Here is an 18,932-nt window from a genome sequence, read left to right as displayed (position 1 = left end):
AAATTGAGGTGGCCTTCCTTTTAATAACCAGGACAGCAATCAGAGGCCATGGTCACCAGCCTCTATGTGCCCTACCAGAGGCACAGGTAACCGTCCTGGGCTCTACCTGTGAGGTCACAGACGCTCCGTACACCACGGCCCTCAATGCATCTGTGTAAACGTCATCTCTTGTATCTGGAAGGGTGGGTCAGCTACACAGGTAGTTTCATTTTCTTGAAGATCTGCAGGCTCTCTGTTCAGAAAGAGTCTAGTTCACTAGGACATACACCTGGGCCTGCCTATGCTGGTGGTCTGAGGGTCTGGATGCTTATCCATCCCAGACGATCAGCTTAACCAGAGAAACAGCGCAGCAGTTCCCCCGAGGCAGCCCCAAGTTCTTCTGGCCACACGGCAGCTCCCCATGCTGTATAAAACCTGGTACACTTTTTGGTGTCACTTCATATATTCAAACCTAGACCTCTTCCGTGGCACTTGGTGTGTTTTTGTAAGATGATAAACATTATTATTTTCCCTCCTTTCATGCTTATTTTTGTACGTGGTTACAGCAGGTGATCTGTTACCTGCTTATCTCTAGACGCTGGCCGAGACCATCTGTCCTGAGCAGGGGAAGAGCGATGTTCCACAGCAGTGCCAGAAAAATGTTCGTCCAGGGATTACCAGATGTCACGGAGCAGACGGAAAGGGCTGCCGCTCTGCAATTACGGCTTCCTAAGGAAACAGCCGTCAGAAGATGCCTGGACAGTGTCTTCCCCCTCTGGCCTTGACAGCAGCATGGAAGATCCATCTTTTGTGGATGGCATGGTCTGCTCCATGCGCCATCTGTCTGTGCATCTTGGGGTGGCTCCCCACACATGCCCCTCACCCCCAGATCCCCTGTTCTGGGGAGGGCTCCTGGAGCAGTGCCCCTCATCTGGCAGGAAACACAGAGTAGTGGACGGTTTCGGTCCTAAATGCCCATTCCTTAGAATGCAGGGCTTGGAAACCATGAGCCAGGCCTCCAAGGGTAGAGACAGAGGAAGGGGACAGAGGATGGCGATGAGGGGAAGGGAGGGGAAACCCAGCAATGGTCCCTGGTACCAGTCAATCCTCTCTTGCACAGAGTTAAAATAGAATGAGCCATCGCTGTAGAACTGATTCTAGAAAAGCCTGGGAAGAAGTGCGGATGGGGTATTGAGAGAAGGGAGGCTCTGTGTAAAAATCGTCACCCCACTCCCCAGCCTCGCCATACCAGGAGGCTTGTTTGTGAATCTAAAGAGCTGAGGGGCACTTCCTCGGGGCAGCCTCAGCTCAACCTGACAGTCCTGAAAAGGAAGCAGCCCATACTGCCAACATGGCTGGGTGGTCACACAGTGATGGTCACCATGGCCCCACACTGTCCCCATCCCCCAGAAATGACTCAGCCCTCCAGGCCCTGTTCAGACCCTGTTTACTCAAAGAGCTGACCATGTGTGGGGTGAGGGCACAGCAGAGGAAAAAGAGAGTGGAGTTTAATTTAAATTCACCCAGAATTCTTCTGTCAAAATGTCTGTAAGTAAATTATTGTAGGTTTCAAATGTGTGTGGTTGAGAATCATTTGGAGATATAAAAGTTTCTTTGCAGTTCCACAGCGGGTTGGGGAAAGAGATTAGGGCCTTTGCCATCTTGGCCCAGCCTGGATGTGAGCAGGGAATGTTGGGGGGATGGCTAGGCTGTGTGAACTAGGCTGGGTCCCGGAGTACCCCTGTGAAGTGGGGGGCCACCTGCCAGACATGGGTCCAGCCCTGCCCTTCCTGACTCTTTGTGACATCTTGGGCAGTCACTTAACTTCCGGGGACTCTAGCTGGGGATAATGATACCCTCCTGGAAATTTTGTAGTGACAACTGAGAAAATGTATATGAGCAGTGTTTGGTGAACCCCAAATAACAAAATGTGGAAAAAAATGAGAAGATTGAAAAAGGACATCTGGAGAAAGGAATGACCACAGGGACGCAGGGCTGTGTGGTAGGGCTTCCTTGGTGCTTGTGACAACCATGGAGACCCCTAAACAGTGGTTCCCAAACTTTAATGTGCATTTAAATCCCCCAGAAAGCATGGGGACCCATGGCCTTACCCCACCCTCAGAGATTCTGATTCAGCAGGTCTGGGCAGCATGTGGGAATGTGACCTCCATCAAGTTCTCAGGAAATGCTGATGCTGAAGGCCCACACTTTGAGAACCTAAAGGATTTTTTTTTTTTTTTTTTGCGGTATGTGGGCCTCTCACTGTTGTGGCCTCTCCGGCTGCGGAGCACAGGCTCCGGACGCGCAGGCCCAGCGGCCATGGCTCACGGGCCCAGCCGCTCCGCGGCATGTGGGATCTTCCCAGACCGGGGCACGAACCCGCGTCCCCTGCATCGGCAGGCGGACCCTCAACGACCGCGCCACCAGGGAAGCCCGAGAACCTAAAGGATTTTTGTGCCTACTTGCCTGGGGAAGGAAATGAGGTGATGCCTGTGCTTGGAGGGGTGGAGGGGCCCCTTGGCCCTCAGAGGAGCCAGATTTAGGACTAAGGGCTCGTTCTAATCAGGAGCTATAACCAATCCTCTCCTCCAACATCTTACCTAGACACTCTGGTTCTACTCTGGATGAACCCAGGAGCATGTAGTCTCAGCAGCCCTTCCACCTGCCCTGCCTGTGCATCCACTGCTCCTACTTCCACCAAACCAACTCAACCCTTCTCTACTCAACTCCAACTTCTCTCCCCACCAACCCCCAGTGGAAACAACCTCCTCCTTGCCTGAGAAAATGTAGCCTTGCATTAACTCTCCAGAGGAAAAAGAAACAAAAAACACTGCACATCTACACACAGAGACATACACAAGAATATCCTTTACAGCATGGTTTGTAAACTCAAATGGCTGGAAACAGCCTATCTGTCTATCGATGGGAAATGGTTGAATAGACTCTGACACACATCTACTTCAGAATATCGTGTGGCCGTTAAATAAGGAAATGGTTCTGAAGGTGCTAAGGTGAATTATTCCCAATACATCTCATTAAGAAGAAAAATGCAAGTTGCAGAGCAATCGGCCATAGTGTGATCTCATTAAGTAAAATAAAATTAAGGAAATACACAGCAAAAACCATATATTTCTATAGTCGGTGTTTATTTATAGATAGAAACAAAAGACACATAGCAAATTAAAAACATTGACCATCTCTGGACAGAAAACCAGGATGGTGATGTGGTCAAGGGGAACTTATAATTCATCTATATTGTTTGGGGTTTCCAGGGACATATCCATGTATAACTTGAATGATTAAAAAATAAAAGTATAGACCAAGGAAGCTGAGTGATGACAGGGACTCCTGCCACATGTGTCCCTAAGCACTGCATCTGTCTTCATTTTCTTCCCTTCCATCTCAAAAGAAGATGGAGCTGGGGATTATAATACTAAGTGAAGTAAGTCAGATAGAGAAAGACAAATATCACATGATATTGCTTATATGTGGAATCTTAAAGAGAAATGATATAAATGAATTTATTTACAAAACAGAAACAAGCTCACAGACTTAGAGAATGAACTTATGGTTACCGGGGGGAAGGGGAAGGGGGAGGAATAGATTGGGAGTTTGGGATTGACATGTACACACTGCAATATTTAAAATAGCCCACAAGGACCTACAGTATAGCACAAGGAATGCTGCTCAATATTCTGTAATAACTTAAATGGGAAAAGAATTTGAAAAAGAATGGATACTTGTATGGGTATAACTGAATCACTTTGCTGTACACCTGTAACTAACATATCATTGTTAGTCAACTATACTCTAATATAAAATAAAAATTAAAAATAAAATAAAATAGATAACCAACAAGGACCTACTGTATAGCACAGGGAATGCTGCTCAATATTCTGTAATAACCTAAATGGGAAAAGAATCTGAAAAAGAATAGATACATGTACATGAACTAATACAACATTATTAATCAACCATGCTCCAATATAAAATAAAAAATTTTTTTTAAATTGGAGAAAAGAACACCTCCCTTCTTTCCAAGATTTATTATTATTCTAAGAGCCAAGTGATCCCTGACACTGAAGCCCAGCATCTCCTGGACACCTGTCTCCTTCCACTGTGTCCCGCGGTGTGCACTCCCCACCGTCCACCCCGAGCTGTTCCTGCTGTGTGTGGGCTGGGCTCTGTGCTTCCAGAGGCCTGCTTGGCTCTCCCGGTGTAGATCATTTGAGTTGGATACTTCTCTTTCCCAAGGCTCTCTCTTCATAACAGAAATGGAGGGTTTTTTTTGTTTGTTTGTTTTGTTTTTAAAGCAAATATACATGTATATTTTCAACTTTTTCTCTCTTACGTATATGGTAGCACTTTGTGTTTTTTTAACTTTTTATTTTATATTGGAGTATCGCTGATTAACAATGTTGTGATAGTTTCAGGTGCACAGGGAAGGGACTCAGCCATACATATGCATGTATCTATTCTCCCCCAGACTCATTGCTTTTTCCAGAGTTTTCTATCAACATCTTAATGGGAATTACATAGAAAAGAGTTAATTTGGGAAGAGCTGTCATGACTGCAAGATTCAGAGACCTGTGAAGAGTCTGCATTTACGCAAACCCTCCTTTACATCTCTGGAGAAATGTTTTCATCACTTAGATCCTATAGATATTTTATCAGACTTACCGCAAGAGATTTTGAGTTCTTTGATATGCAAATGACATCTCTACTTCTCCTATATTTTCTAATTAAGCACTGCTTGTGTGTGGAAAGGCTATCATTTGAAACAATTTGAGCCACTTTATTGAACTCTTATTCTCTGAGATTTGATCATCTTGAGTTTAGCTACATACTGTCCCCCAAAAATCAGCATTTGAGTGCTGTTTTCCAAAAGTATCTTTTTATTTATAATTCAAATCTTATTTAATAGACTGCCAAGACAATGTAAAATCATAATTGTGATAGGTATCTATCCTGTTCTCTTTTTTGACTTTTTAAAAAGAACTATAATTATATAGAAGCACTTGTACAAGTATAATGCTTACTAGAGTGCATGGCCAAAATATTATTTTTTGCCAGGTTTTGTTTTTAGAATAAAAAAAATGGATGTTGATTTTCATCAGATTACTTCAGCATCTTTTTGGCAGTATTTATGTTCTATTTTTTACATCTTAATATTAACCTTTTGTTCTTGGGACACATCATGCTTGATCCTGGTGAATGATAAATTTCATGTAGGATTCAAGTTGTTATTTTGTTTCTTTGTTAAGATTTTTTGCATCTATAGTAGACACTTGAAAATCATGAGACACGTCTGAGATTATCAAAAATCCCCAGATTTTCTCTACAAAATACAGCAAAAAAGGCACTTATTGGGATTTATCACCTATTACTTCTCAGTAATGTTAGTGTGACTTCTTGGCTTTCTTAGGAATCATATATGAATCTTATGGCCTTTGTTTCTCAGGGAGCACATCTTCATCATACAGACATGGTCGCTGTCCTTGTTTGAGGTTTCTAAAAGCAGGCCCTGAGTTGAGGATTTGGCTGCAGGTAAGGTATTTGAGAACTGATCCCAGGAAGCAGGAGGGGGAGTAGGGGAAGGAGACAGGGAAAGCGGCCAAGCCCGGGAAGGACCGATTAAGGAGCAAGTGACCCGTGTGAACAGTCTGGGACTAACCGGGCTGGGAACCCTCTGACAAAGGCCTAGAACATACCTCGGAAGAGTCCTGCAGACTGATAGGGAAGCTTGAGAGCTGCCCTAGGGGCATGAAATCCCAGCTCCTCTGGTCTGTCTGCGCTGCCTGCAGGTGGAGTGAGTACCCAGTCTCCGGGCTCCGGAGATGCTGGTAAGCAGCATAGGGCAGCGTAAAGAGGGACACCCTTCGCAAGCAGGAGCCACCTCCGCCCTCCGCGGCCACTGAGCACAGGAGATCCGGGCAGCGCCAAAGTGTCTGCTCCAGACAGCATTCCCACGGTGGCTTTTTCAACATCTAATTCCACATTTTATGAGAGATCTTTGCACCAGTGAAAGTATTCATTAAACATTCCCCAGCTAGTTTCCCCCAAATTATCTACAGACTATAGTGACGCTGTTTAGGTCAGTGATGCAAATGAATAAAAAATTTAAGGGAGGGCTTCCCTGGTGGTGCAGTGGTTGAGAGTCTGCCTGCCAATGCAGGGGACACAGGTTCATGCCCCGGTCTGGGAAGATCCCACATGCCGCGGAGCAACTGGGCCCGTGAGCCATGGCCGCTGGGCCTGCGCGTCCGGAGCCTGTGCTCCGCAACGGGAGAGGCCACAGCAGTGAGAGGCCCGTGTACCGCAAAAAAAAAAAAAAATTTAAGGGAGCCGGTAACCAGTTCGTGGAGTGCCTTCATTCCTGATGCCCTGCTGTTTTGAGGTCCCCAAGTATCCTTAAATAGCTCCCATTTCCCCCAGAGGCCTAAGTCAGTGTCTCATTATTGTCCCCAAAGAACACATCTGGACCCCACCACCCTTACATGTTCCCGTCCTGGGGTTGCCCATTCCAGACCCTCAGTCTGACTTGGAGATGCATCCTCCCCTCAGCCCATCTTTGACCCACCTCACCACTGAGCCTCACCTCACCTGAGGGATGGAAGAACATCAGGGAAGAGGATGAGGCTTTGGTAAGTTGTATTACTTGCTAATGTAACTGGATGCAAATTTAATAGTTGAGACTTTTGAATCCTGCTGAGATGTCCCCAGAGCTTCAGGGATACCTTCTTCCTGCCCTGGAACCCCTCTGTAGCTCTGGAAACTTAAAAGATGCTGCCCAAGGATCAACTCTGGGTATGGATCAGCCCTGCTTTGGGCACCTGGTGTAGCCAATGATCATCACAGGATCCCAGGCTGTGGCCTTTTGTGCGCGAGGCAGGAGAAGAGGCACACAGGTTCCAGATTGGTCCTCTCTGGGTCTCATTTGCATAAAGCAACGTCTGACACAAAGGAGCATTATTAAATGAGCCCCTGGAGTGACAAGAAGTTAGCCCAAACAGATGCCTGCATGGCTTGCTTTCTCCCATCTGGGCCTTTGTTTAAATATCAACTTCTCAGGAAAGCCTTCACTAACCACCCTTCCTAACATAGCAGACGCTACTCCAAACACTCCCTTAGCCCTTTCTCTGCTGTATTTCTGCTGTAGCCCTTCTTACCATTTTGACACCTTACATATTTTACTCATCTGTGGTCTACCTGTCCTCTCCAGAATGTGAGCTCCACTGGGCTGGACTTCTTGCTCTTTTGCTTCATTGTCAAAGACCCAGTGCCTAAGAACATAGAGGCACTCAATAATTTCTGTAGAATAAAGAAGAGTAAATAAAAGAATGAGTAAAGAACTATTGTCACCAAGTCCCTCGGCTGTGACCACATTTTTATCAGCTGATGCTCAGAGACACAGATATTGAAAATGCCAGAAAACTTTTGTGGGGCTCAGTAGCAAGTTATATGTAACTTATAATTTAAGACCAATTAAACAATTATAGAATGCTGGACTATTCCTTCGATCCAGGACAAAGGTGAGAAAAAATGAAACTATAATTTTCCCTGCCAAAGAAGTGTAGCTCTGGTAGACCGATCTTAGGAAACCTGAACGTCAGGTGGGGTATCAGAACGCTCGTCACAGGAAACCCAGCCTGAGAAGTCAAGTGGGATCCTTTTCCCCCAGGAACCAGGAAGGCAGTTATGAGCTGACACCCCACACAGCTGAATCACACAGAGGTCTGTGTGGTCATCCAGCTCCAGCAGATTCTGGCAGGGCCGCCCAGGGTGTATGGGACCTTGGATAAAGATTTTTTTTTACAGGGTCTCTCTATATAAATAAAGGTGCTCAGAGCCTAGGTTTTCTCAACCTTTCCCACAACTTCTTTTCTGAAAATGTCACTCCAGAATCTACCTGACAACCCCACACTCACCGCAGCTGCTCTGTTAACTATAGTGTTGGGGGCTCCCATGGAGTCCACAGCTCCCCGACTTCCCACAAGCTGGCTGAACTCGGAGGTGCTCAGGGAGTCTGCACAGCGGCAAGTTCCCCAAGTTTCCCACAGAGGAAAATCAGGAGAACCTAAATCAAATGAGCAAATGGATAATCATTGTCTAAACGAAATCTACTTCAAAATTGAATTTGCTAAATAGGATAAGTGCAGGAGCAATTCAGATTTATATTCAAAATTGACAGGATGCCTACAGATTTCCAACAGGCACTCACAAATAAGTAGGCAGGCATGCATTCTCCATTTCGGGGGTTTATTCCCTCACTTTAAAAAATTGTGTTTCCATCTACTTTAAAGTCAAGTTTTAGAAAGAGAGTTCCAGAATTTAATGGTTAGGCCAAACCTCACAGTTTCATAACAGTCTTGCCATTTCTAACTAAGGATGACTAACATTTGCAGAGCTCTCCCTTGTTTAAGAAAGCGTCCTGTTTCACATCAATTTTCCTCTTTCACAATACTGGGAGGAACCAGGGCAAGGATTTGTATGATTATTAGGTGAAATAGAATCCTTTTTCATAGGAAAAAAAATGTAAATCTCAGAGTGGTTAAGTGATTAGCGTGGGGTCACCCAGCACAAACCTTCGTTCCATTGCCTCTGTGTTTGTCTCCTTTTGTCTTCCTCAGTCTGCCCCTGGACCTCTTGTTTGATCTCTGAGTCCTTGTAACCATATCATCTAGCATTTTTGTCTTTGCTGGTAGGTCTATAACTGATTTTGAAACTAGGTCAAGCCCTCATATTTATGCAGACTAGAAAAAGTGTGGGGATCGTGAAGCTGTGAGGACCACCTCCCTGTACAGCCATGAAGTGAGGGTGTGGACCACAGATGCTGCAGACTGCAGGGCTCCAGGGGAATCAACAATGTTTCAATCCATATTTTTTCTCAGAAAAAAAGGTATTAAAAACAAATGAGAATTTCTGAAGTTCTCCAAGCCATGGAAGAGAAGCTCAAGGTTCTCTATCTATCTTTCTATAGCCCAGACGTGAGTGGACACTCCATGGTGTCACCACTCTGAGAAGCAGTAACAAAACCCCCTCAGTCCTTGCCAAGTTGAGGCAGGCATCTTTTTTCCTCGAGGAGTCAAGCCAGTCACTCAGTGTTTCTGGAAGTTTCCAAAGAGACAATTAACTCTGCAGCTATCTTGGATACCATGCCCAGAAATCCCTACAAATGGCTTCTGGGATGCAAAGATTCCCCATCGTACATACAATAACCAAGCAGAGTTTTAATCTTTCTTACTTATCCTTGCAATCACTCACATGTTTATTCACCTTCTGTGCCCTGATTCTGAGCAACACTTCAAGTCAGTTACCAGCAATAAGGAGGGAGGGCATGGGTCTGAGTCGGTATCAGGGAACTCGTGGGCTCTTGTAGCCATCTGACTAATACAACATGAAGTGTCATATTATAAAATTAACATGGAAGTACTGTTTGCATGCCAGGAAGGGGAGACCTCATTTCACTGCTATGTTGGAGAAGGGTTTGTGCGGAGGTGGCACTGGGCTGGGCCATTAAGAATGAAGAGGAGGGTTTAGCTGGGCAGAGTAAAAAGGTGGGGGGTCTACTTCAGGCAGAGGGACCCCAGCACAAAGACCCAAGGCCTGAAAGAACACAACAAGTATTGAGCCTGGTTGTGGATTTGGATGTAGAGAGGAGATGGTGACAGGAGGTGTGCCCAGGAGGTCAGTGGAACCAGGTGGAGGAAAGCCCAGAGCCTGGACTTGATCCTGCAAGCAGCACGAGGCCAGGGAAAACTTCTGAAATGAGGTTCAAGAGGCTTGGGTCTGGGGAGAATGGGGGCATGTGTGCATCCATGGTGAGGTCAAAGGCCATCTCTGGATGATGATGCCCACAGTGCCGGTTCTCTGCCCCGAGGTCTGCAGGAGCCCCATAAGCTCTGACAAGGCCCCCCTGGAAGGCCTGCTCTCACACAGTTTCTACACCATGGAGGGTTATCTCCCACCCAGGACTACCCTGGAGTCGCTCCTCACGGGCCCTTCACCCAATGCCCACGTCGGGGGTCTCTCCTCTGGCTGGCCTGACCCACCAGGCTCTCAGCCTTGCTGTGGATGAGCCCACCCCAGGTCTGTCTCCCCTGCAGGGGCCATGAACAGGGCAGCTACCAGTCAACAGGCCTGGGAGGCACTGTGGTACAGCAAGAAGGGTTTGGGTCCCTTCTCTTGTTCTGGGCTTGCTTCGTTCTACTCCACGTGCTCCTGAAAGACATTAGCAAAGAGCCCAGGCAGGGTCCACACCTCTGTTTGCAGCTCCAACACATGGCCCTCAGCACTGGTGTGGACAGAGGCCTTAAGGCAGGGGGACGGGCTACTTCACAGGAGGGCAGTCCCAGGAGCCCCAAGTGGCTTGTTACCACTTTGGACCAAGCCTGTGCTTCATGATGTGTGTGCCATAAAAACTGAAGAGATCTCCATAGTCCCTGGCCACCATCTCTGACCCAGACACCAAGACAGACGTTGATGGCATCCCTCCACACCCTGCCAGCCTGTCACCATCAGAGGCAGAGGGAGCAAAGGGCAGGTGCAAAGCATCCAACTCTGATGTCAGAGTGGGCAGGCCTTGCTCATCTCTCCTCCCCTGTCTGGCTGTGTGATTTGGGCAAGTCACCTGAACCCTGTCTGATTGTCAGTTGCCTAATCCAGCTGTCACACCTCTATAGTCCTTGTCACAGTGGCAAGCTGCATGATCCTCCCACAGGAGACATGGATTTCCAGAGGCCACAGACCAGACGAATTCTGCCTCTTTCCCAGGTTGCTCTGCACAAGTATGAGTCTTGGTGGGCACTACAGGGTCCTGCCCAGATGCCCCTTCAGGAGAGAGGTGCCCACTCCTCTCCTCCTCCAGTGCTGACTGCCAGGGTTCACGGCTCCAGGAGCTGAAAGCAACTGTCTGTCCCGAGGTCAAACTCTCTCCCTTGCATCCCCTGCCTGCAGAAGGGGTAGGGGTACATAGGGCCAGCCCCCTGTGCCCCCATTTGGGGGCAACTCTCAAGGGCCGTAATGACTCCAGCGCCTCCTGTGGGCTTAGCAAGGCCCCTGCGCATCATGACTCCAGAGTAGCTTCTCTCACTCTCAAGATTACTCCGCAAACCGTCCTGCACACACATCTCCATCTCAGGGTCTGTGTCCGGGGATCCTGGCCTAGGAGAGGCATCTTTTCACTAAAGTTTGTCTAGGACCATAAGAAAGAACAGAATTCTTCATCTAAGGAAAGGAAACTACAGGACAGAATCTTTTCTGCTCTCCACTCTCAAAAGAGCTTGCTGCCTCCCCTCCAATCCTGGGCTCCCCTGCCAGCCTAGGTAACTGGACAGTTCTGTGTGCAAAGCAGCTGACTCGGCACTGTTACCCAGAAAAACATCCTGGAAGTCCTCCCTTCCTCCTCTCCCTAGTTTAAACGTGACACCTCTAAACAGCTGAATGAAGGAGAATCACCTGATGTGAAGAAAGCATTGGTTCTGCTGGGAAGCGTCACTGTCCGGGAGTCAGAGTAATAAATTCAACTTGCTGTTTCCTTTGAAAGACATCTGTGAACTCAGGAGCTGCCCTGGAAAAACTGCTGCCTTAACCCAACGTAAACCTGAGAATGGCTTTTTTACATGTCACAGCTGTTGAAGGCCTCTAGAACACTTTCCCTAGATGTCCATGTCAAGGCAGCCCTCAAAGGGAGTAACAAGTGATCAGACGGGTCCGTGGATTGGAGTGGCCATGGAGTGGAGAGCCAGATATGAGAGATGAGAGTGGAGGCCAGGTGGTAAAAAGCTGCGATAAGAGTTTGAACTTCATCCTGTTTGCCAATGGAAAGCACCAGAGACTTTTTAAAAGAGAAGCTGTGTGCCTGCTCACATCTCCTATTTGGAAAGATCATCTAGACTACAGTTCTATAGAAGTGATGGGTTGTCGGGGAAGGGCCGTGACCTGAGGCATAGATCCTCACTTATGTCTGGTGCAACAGTTCAGGGGACAAATAATGGGAACTGCTAATATTCCCTGCTCACTTAGACAGAAATGTGTGTCCCATCCACCATTAAACAGAGCATGACCTTCAGGGTACTGGCACCTCCTCTCCACTTTAGGGGTTGCTCAGTGGAGATATGGGTAATGTGAAAATTCTACACTTGCTGAACTTTCAGAAGACAATCTAAGGTGCCTCTTGGTGGAATAACCAGAGTCTACAAATCTACAAATAGATTGTCAGGCCTGGATACTATTCTTTCTCAGGGCAGCATGTGGTTTCTTGGAGACCAGAGAGCAGAGAGGATACACTTCTGGCAACCTTCCCAGGGGAAGAGATTTGCCATTGTGATGTTTGTTCTCCTCTATTCTTCTGCTTACAGGTGATAGAACCCTAAAATCAAAATGGCTTAATCACAAAGGGGATGTATTATCTCCTATAATGTAAAAGTGTAGACTTCAGGCAGAGCTGGATCCAGGCACTCAAATGATATCACCGTGAATCTCTCACTCAATTCTCCTTCCACTCACTACAACACCAGAATCAAGGGCTTCAGACTCAACAGCCCACTGATTTGGCAACAATAGCCAATGAGAAATTCTCTAAGAATTCTCACAAAATTGCCATGATTGAATCTCATTACCTCAATGTAATCTTGCCCCCCTCCTCAAAAAAATCAACGTAGTCAGAGGGATGCACTATACTGATTAGTTACCCCTGAAGCCAAGGGATAGGTAAAAAGGGAGAGGAAAAAACCCATGTGGACAGAGATAAGGACAGAAACAATTTCCTTAAAGGAAAACCAAGCTGCTGTAACTGAAAGGTAAGAGAATGGACTCTAGGCAAATGAAACAAGTGGCCACCATATGCATCCTGACACTTCCCATCCCCTTCACAGACTGAGGGGACTTTGAATCCTTGAAACCTCCAAGACTCCGCGCTTCCTAATTGAGCCAAAACTTAAATCCCTTTCTTTCTTAGCACTTTGCTTTCAGCACTCAGAGACATTTGTAAACTTCGTATTTAGTTAAAGCAAGCATAATGCAGGAGACCGTAGACTACTTTGAAGCTAGAATCACATCTTATTTGCTGCTCCCTCCCCACTGCCCAGAATGTTGTAGCCTTTCACACACATATGCTGCATTACATATGTTAAATTTATAGCATATTTATAGCATATTTCTGGTGCCAATATGTCTTGCTTTGGTAAATAGAGGTAAATATCCATACCCATTCTCTTGCGTCAATCCATTGAGATACCATGGTAGGGGAAGCATGTTAGTCAACCAAGCTCTTGAGAGACAGTTGGATCTTAATAGCCACTCACATTTGGGGTGGCAGAAATATATGGAGGGGCTCCTGACATGATCCCAACAGTCACATCCACCAGGGGCCCTGTGGTTTCTGAGCAGAGAATTCCTACGGTCTCTGCAAAGCTCCTGCATGCTTTATCTCCCACTGGAGGACATGTCTCTTCGCCCCTGTAATGTTGAGTCTGGAGCCCAAAGAGGGGCTGGTACGTTGATTAGCACCCGCCCAGGCCACTTTCTATTTACATTTCTTGCTCTCACATGAGATCATCCTCACATACAAAACTCGAGATTACAAAACCCTTATGTGCCATGGAACTTCAGGATCACTTGGGAATAGGTAAAGAACGTTAAATTCACTCATGCCAGGGCCTACAACACCAAGATCCCAGAGGGGCTGCCTGTGGACCTTGCCTACTAGTCAGGACAGGTCTGTTTGAAGGAAGAGCATGGACGTTTGTTCTTAACCAGAATATAATCTTTGCTGAGACCCCAAGGAGCTGTGTCTGTGTAGGTTAGCTTCTTCCAGCAAGAATACAAGGCACAGATGCTCTGGGCCACAGGATCAAGAAGAGGATCCCCAAATCTTACATGTTAGAGGGTTCAAGGCTTGGGGCCTGACTGGGAAAGGCTGGAGCCAACCACTCTTCTTTTGACAAACACTTACCACATGGCTACCAAGGGTCAGGCACTTTTCAAGTACAGAGAGCTCACATAGCAGCAACGCAGTCGTTCCCTCTCCAGCTGAGTCACCAATGGAGACACTGCACCTGCAGTGGCCAGAGTGCTATGGAAGCACCAAAAAGAGGGACTTAATCCAGGCTTGGTGAGGAGGAGAGAGAGTATGGACAGTGAAAGGCCCCTGAAGAGGGAAGACAAGCATATACACAGTGTTTGTGTGGGAACCTCTTCAGTTAGAGCCACCACCTTGGAAGAGGGGGTGAAGCTCAGGGGCTGGGGTCCAGCATTGAGCCAGGACACAACGCTGTCTTCCCCATTCCTCTCCTCTCCCTTGGTCCTGGGAGCTTGCTTCTGTTTCCCCTTGGCCTTCCAAGCACAGGCCAAAAAAAGGTGGAATCTTCAGTTTTCTTCAGGGCTAGCTCATACTCAGCTGCAGCTGGGCCCACTGGCTGTCCGGGGGCCCGGGTGTGTCACAGGGGGCCCACTATTTTGAGCAAAGCCCTTGTTCTACAATGGAATGAACCCTGGTGTTACAGTCAGGCAGGCAGCCCTGTCTCTGACCTACGCTCCACGGCCATATGGACAAATTACTTCCCTTCTCTAGTCTCATGTCCCCTCCTCTGCAGGGAAGGAGCTGAGCATCTGTCCAGCCTCCTTATGCTGCAATTCTTCAATCAATACTTTCAGTGCCAGAGGTCTAGGCTCTGTGCCAAATCAAATGTTGCTAATCACCCCTGGCCACAGAACTGGAAAGCAATGGTGTCATGGATACAGGCTGCTCACCCACTACCACACACAAGCACTTCTGATTCTGAGGCCGTTTATGACCAGAAGACCTGCTCTAGCAAATGAATCTGTGGCTTTACCTTGCTCAAACCAGCCATAATCATTCTAACCACACAGCAAAACTCAGCCACTCTGGTTTCCAGAAAGACCCCCTCATATTCACAGCATTTGCCAGATCTCTTGAAGTCTGTCCCTACAGACAGCTTTGCTAGTGGTCTCCAGGAATTAAGACAGTGCTGGAGCTCAGGCCAAATGATTTTCCCTGGAAGCAGAGTTTCTCTGTAAATGTGTAACCCTGCCTATCACCTCCCGTGCTAGTGGAAGGAGCCAGTGAGACATGAGGATATGAATGTCTATTCCTCTGTAGCAGTTGCTGTGTTAGGCACACCCCTCTCATTACTCCATGTGGTCCCCATTCTGAAGAGGGAAGTGAGTGATTATTCCCAAGACAGACAGCTGGAAAGTGAGAGAGCCAGGATTAGAACTCAGGTCTGACTCCAAAATCCATATTCTTCTTGCTGCCCCAAGGGTAAGTGTCTCTACCACAGCACGCACATGCTTGAGAAAAAAAATATCACTGCACCCACATCTTTGGGGACCACTGCTTCAGTAAATCTTTGTTGCAGGGTCTATGCCTACCCTGCCTCTATTCCTCTTTCCTTTATTAACCTGGAGATCAGGTCTCTCCAGTAAAGATTAACCAAAGTAGATATTCAACTGTCCAGCTTCTGAATGCATTCATACACACACACACACACACACACACACACACACACACAGAAAGAGAGTGGGGGAGGTAGAGAGGAAACATACACACTGAATGCATAGAGCCTTTTAACTTACAAAGCAATTTCATACTTGTTATCACATCTAATCTTCACACCAGTTATTAAGGGGACATCACCATTGCTAATTTTTAAACTGTTAAAAAACTTTTATTTTGAAATAATTATGGAGTCATGGGCAGTTTCAAAGTTAGTACAGAGAGGTCCCCTGTACCCTTCATCCAGCTTCCCACAATGGTTACATCTTAATGTAACTACAGGACAGTATCAAAACCAGGAAGTTGACATTAGCATAATGTGTGCACCTATGTCAGTTTATCACACGTGTAGAATCAAGTAACTACCATGGCAAAAAAGCCAATATTATAAGGTCAGATACTATGTGGTTCCATTTATATACTAGCATTCCCAATTTAAAGATGCAAAACTGAGGTTCAGAGAGATGACATGATTTGCTCAAAGTCACACAACTCATGAGTGCCTTGTGAACCCAGGTCATGACTCCAATCAAGTGCACCAGATTGCTCTGATTAACTTTAGGGACAGGAAGTGACTCAGCGCTCAGAACTCAAAAGTGCAATGAAAATTCTCAGAAAAGTTTATTTGCCTGAAGGAAACAGAACTGCCAATGCAAGACCACCCTCTCTCATCTTCAGTCTTCATCAGGGAGGGGTCTAGCCTGACGGCCCCAAATGTGGCTCAGTCCAGCCTACAAGTTGGAGATGGGCTGACTTCCAATACCAACTTCTCCTATAGGGTCTGGGACAACTGTGGCCTCATAGCATAGCCACTTATGTGTTGCAGTTTCAAGAAGGCCTTGTCCAGTCTCAGTTCTGGATTCCAGCTCAGCCGCCCCCACAGAGCTCCCAGAGAGGCTTGTCATAAAATGGTAAGGATTCAGGCATTTCCTGAACATTTGTCCCAAGTGCTATGGTTTTTCACAAAGGAGGCACGTGTACTAAGAGTTTTTGATTGTCTAAGAATCCTGCAGATGTGACTTGACCAAGCCAATGTTCCCATCATATGACATTTAAGGGAGGAAATGTCCTGCCATCATTGGCTTGATTCAGGCATTCATCATTTCTGCTTGGACAATTAAAAATTTGTCTCATAGTTTCTCTGTTCTAAGTCTTATCCTGCTCCAATCTTTCTTTCCCACATTTTTCTAGAATCACGTTTGTGTTAACAATAGCTGGCATGTCAGTGAGCATTTTAGACCTATGATCTCATTTATTCTTCACAAAGATCCTACAAAGTAGATCCTCCATACTTTACAGATTGGAAACACACTTAGGGAGGTTTCTACAGTACCCTGGGTCACATTGAGTTGAGTAAGAAGAAAGGCTGGTATTGAATGCAGACTCAACTGACCCCAGACTACTGTCTCTCAATTACAAAACACAAATCTAACCTTATCGCCCTGCTTAAAAGACGGGGTAGACTCATCTCTCTCTCTGCCCTTCCCTGCTAAATACAACTATAAACCCTAGAAATAAACACAAGAGGCAACCACAGGAGGATGATACAGGTGGAAATAGAAAGGTATACTGGTTAGGGACCCCAGGACTAGAGGGACAACACAGTAGCAGAGAGTCTTATGATCTCCAACCCAATAGAAGAATGTCGGTCTTCCCAAATTGCTCTATAGATTTAGTGCAATTTGTATCAAAATCCCATCAAGTCTTTTTTTTTGTACCGATAAACACGATTATTCTAAAATTTAAGTGGAAAGGCACAGTACTCAAAAAAGATCAAGCCAGGAAGAGTAAAATGGGAGTAGTCACTCTACTCTATGCTAAGGGTTACTCTAGAGATACAGTCATCCAAACAGTATGGTACTGGTAGAGAAATGGCACATAAATCAATGAAAGGAAACAGAGAACCGAGAAACAAACCCACACACATATCCCCAACTGATTGTTCTTACCAAGGTGCAAAAGCAAGTCAATAGAGGAAGAATAGCCTTTTCAACACATAGTGCTGGAGGAATTGGAATCCATCAGCAAAAATAAGTAAAATAAACTTCAACACAGTTATCATACTTTACAGAAAAATTGATTCAAAATGGAACACAGACAATGTACAATTTGAAAGTATAGAACCTTTAGAAAGCAACATGGGAGCAATTCTTCTGGACCTAGGGCTAGATGAAGCGTTCTTACACTTGGCACTGAAAGCACAATCCATAAAGGAAAATTTGATAAATAGGACCAAATTTGAAAAAAAAATTGAAAAATTTTCTCTGTAAAGTACAGTGTTAAGAGTATGAAAAGACAAACTACAATTAGGAGAAAATATTTCCAAATCACATGTCTGACAAAGTACTAGTATGTAGAATATAGAAAGAATTCTCAAAATGCAACAGTAAAAAAAAAATCTAATTAGGAAATGGACAAAAGACAAATATATATTTCACTGAAGAGGATATATAGATGGCAAATAAGTTGGCAAGAATGTAAAATGTACAGCCACTCTGGAAAGAGTATGAAAGTTTCTTACAAAACTAAACATGTAACTACCATACACACCAGAAATTGCACTCTCGGACATTTATCCCTGAGAAATGAAAAAGTATATGCACATGAAAGCCTGTACGTAAATGTTCATAACACTTTTACTCATAATATTCAAAGGCTGGAAATAGCCAAGATGATGCCCTTCAGTGGGTGAATGATTAAACACACTGTGGCTCACCCATACCATGTGTATTAGGCAGTGTTTTCCAGAGAAATAGAACTAATAATATGTGTATGAAAAAATACATATATATATCTCCATTTATTAACAGAATGGGGCAAGAATTAAAATTGATCATTATCTTCCTGGAAATCCTTAGGTCACAGGGTCTATGAACCTTGTTAGCTGCATAGGATGACTCACCTATGAAGATGGGTGTAGCTCACCACCCCTGTAGATGCAGCCAGGCCCCTCTGGGAGCTGGGCCATGCTCCCCTCCTCCCTGCACTTTGGCCTGAGTAACCTGCATCCCCAGACAGAGGTCCCAGAGTGCTGGGTTGACTCGCCACCCCTTCTTTCACACCCTGAATCATGGCAGACCAAGCCACCAGAGCTAGGGTTTGGCAAAGTTAGATTTTCCCCTCAGGGCATGAGCCAGGATGTCAGATGTAGTGATTTGCGAATGGAATCTACATTCTACAGACGCCAGTAAATGTGTTTGTAGTGCAGCTGCTGTTTTGCCACCAGCTGTGTATACTAGGCAGCAGAACAAAAGTCTTGTTGCTGAAGACAGTCAAGTCACAAATAACTAGAAGAACATGCATAGCTGCTCCTTGCTCAAGCCTGGCTTACTCCAGGCAGATGTTCTTACTGCTCCAAATCATGAAGAAAAATCTTTCAAAGACGCAGACAGGAAAGTCAGGTGATTTCCTCCCACAGAAATGAGGTGAAATGTAT

This window comes from Mesoplodon bidens, assembly GCF_964165515.1.
Source record: "Mesoplodon bidens genome assembly, chromosome: 1".
Taxonomy (NCBI): domain Eukaryota; kingdom Metazoa; phylum Chordata; class Mammalia; order Artiodactyla; family Ziphiidae; genus Mesoplodon; species Mesoplodon bidens.
Note: the sequence above shows the minus strand (reverse complement) of the source record.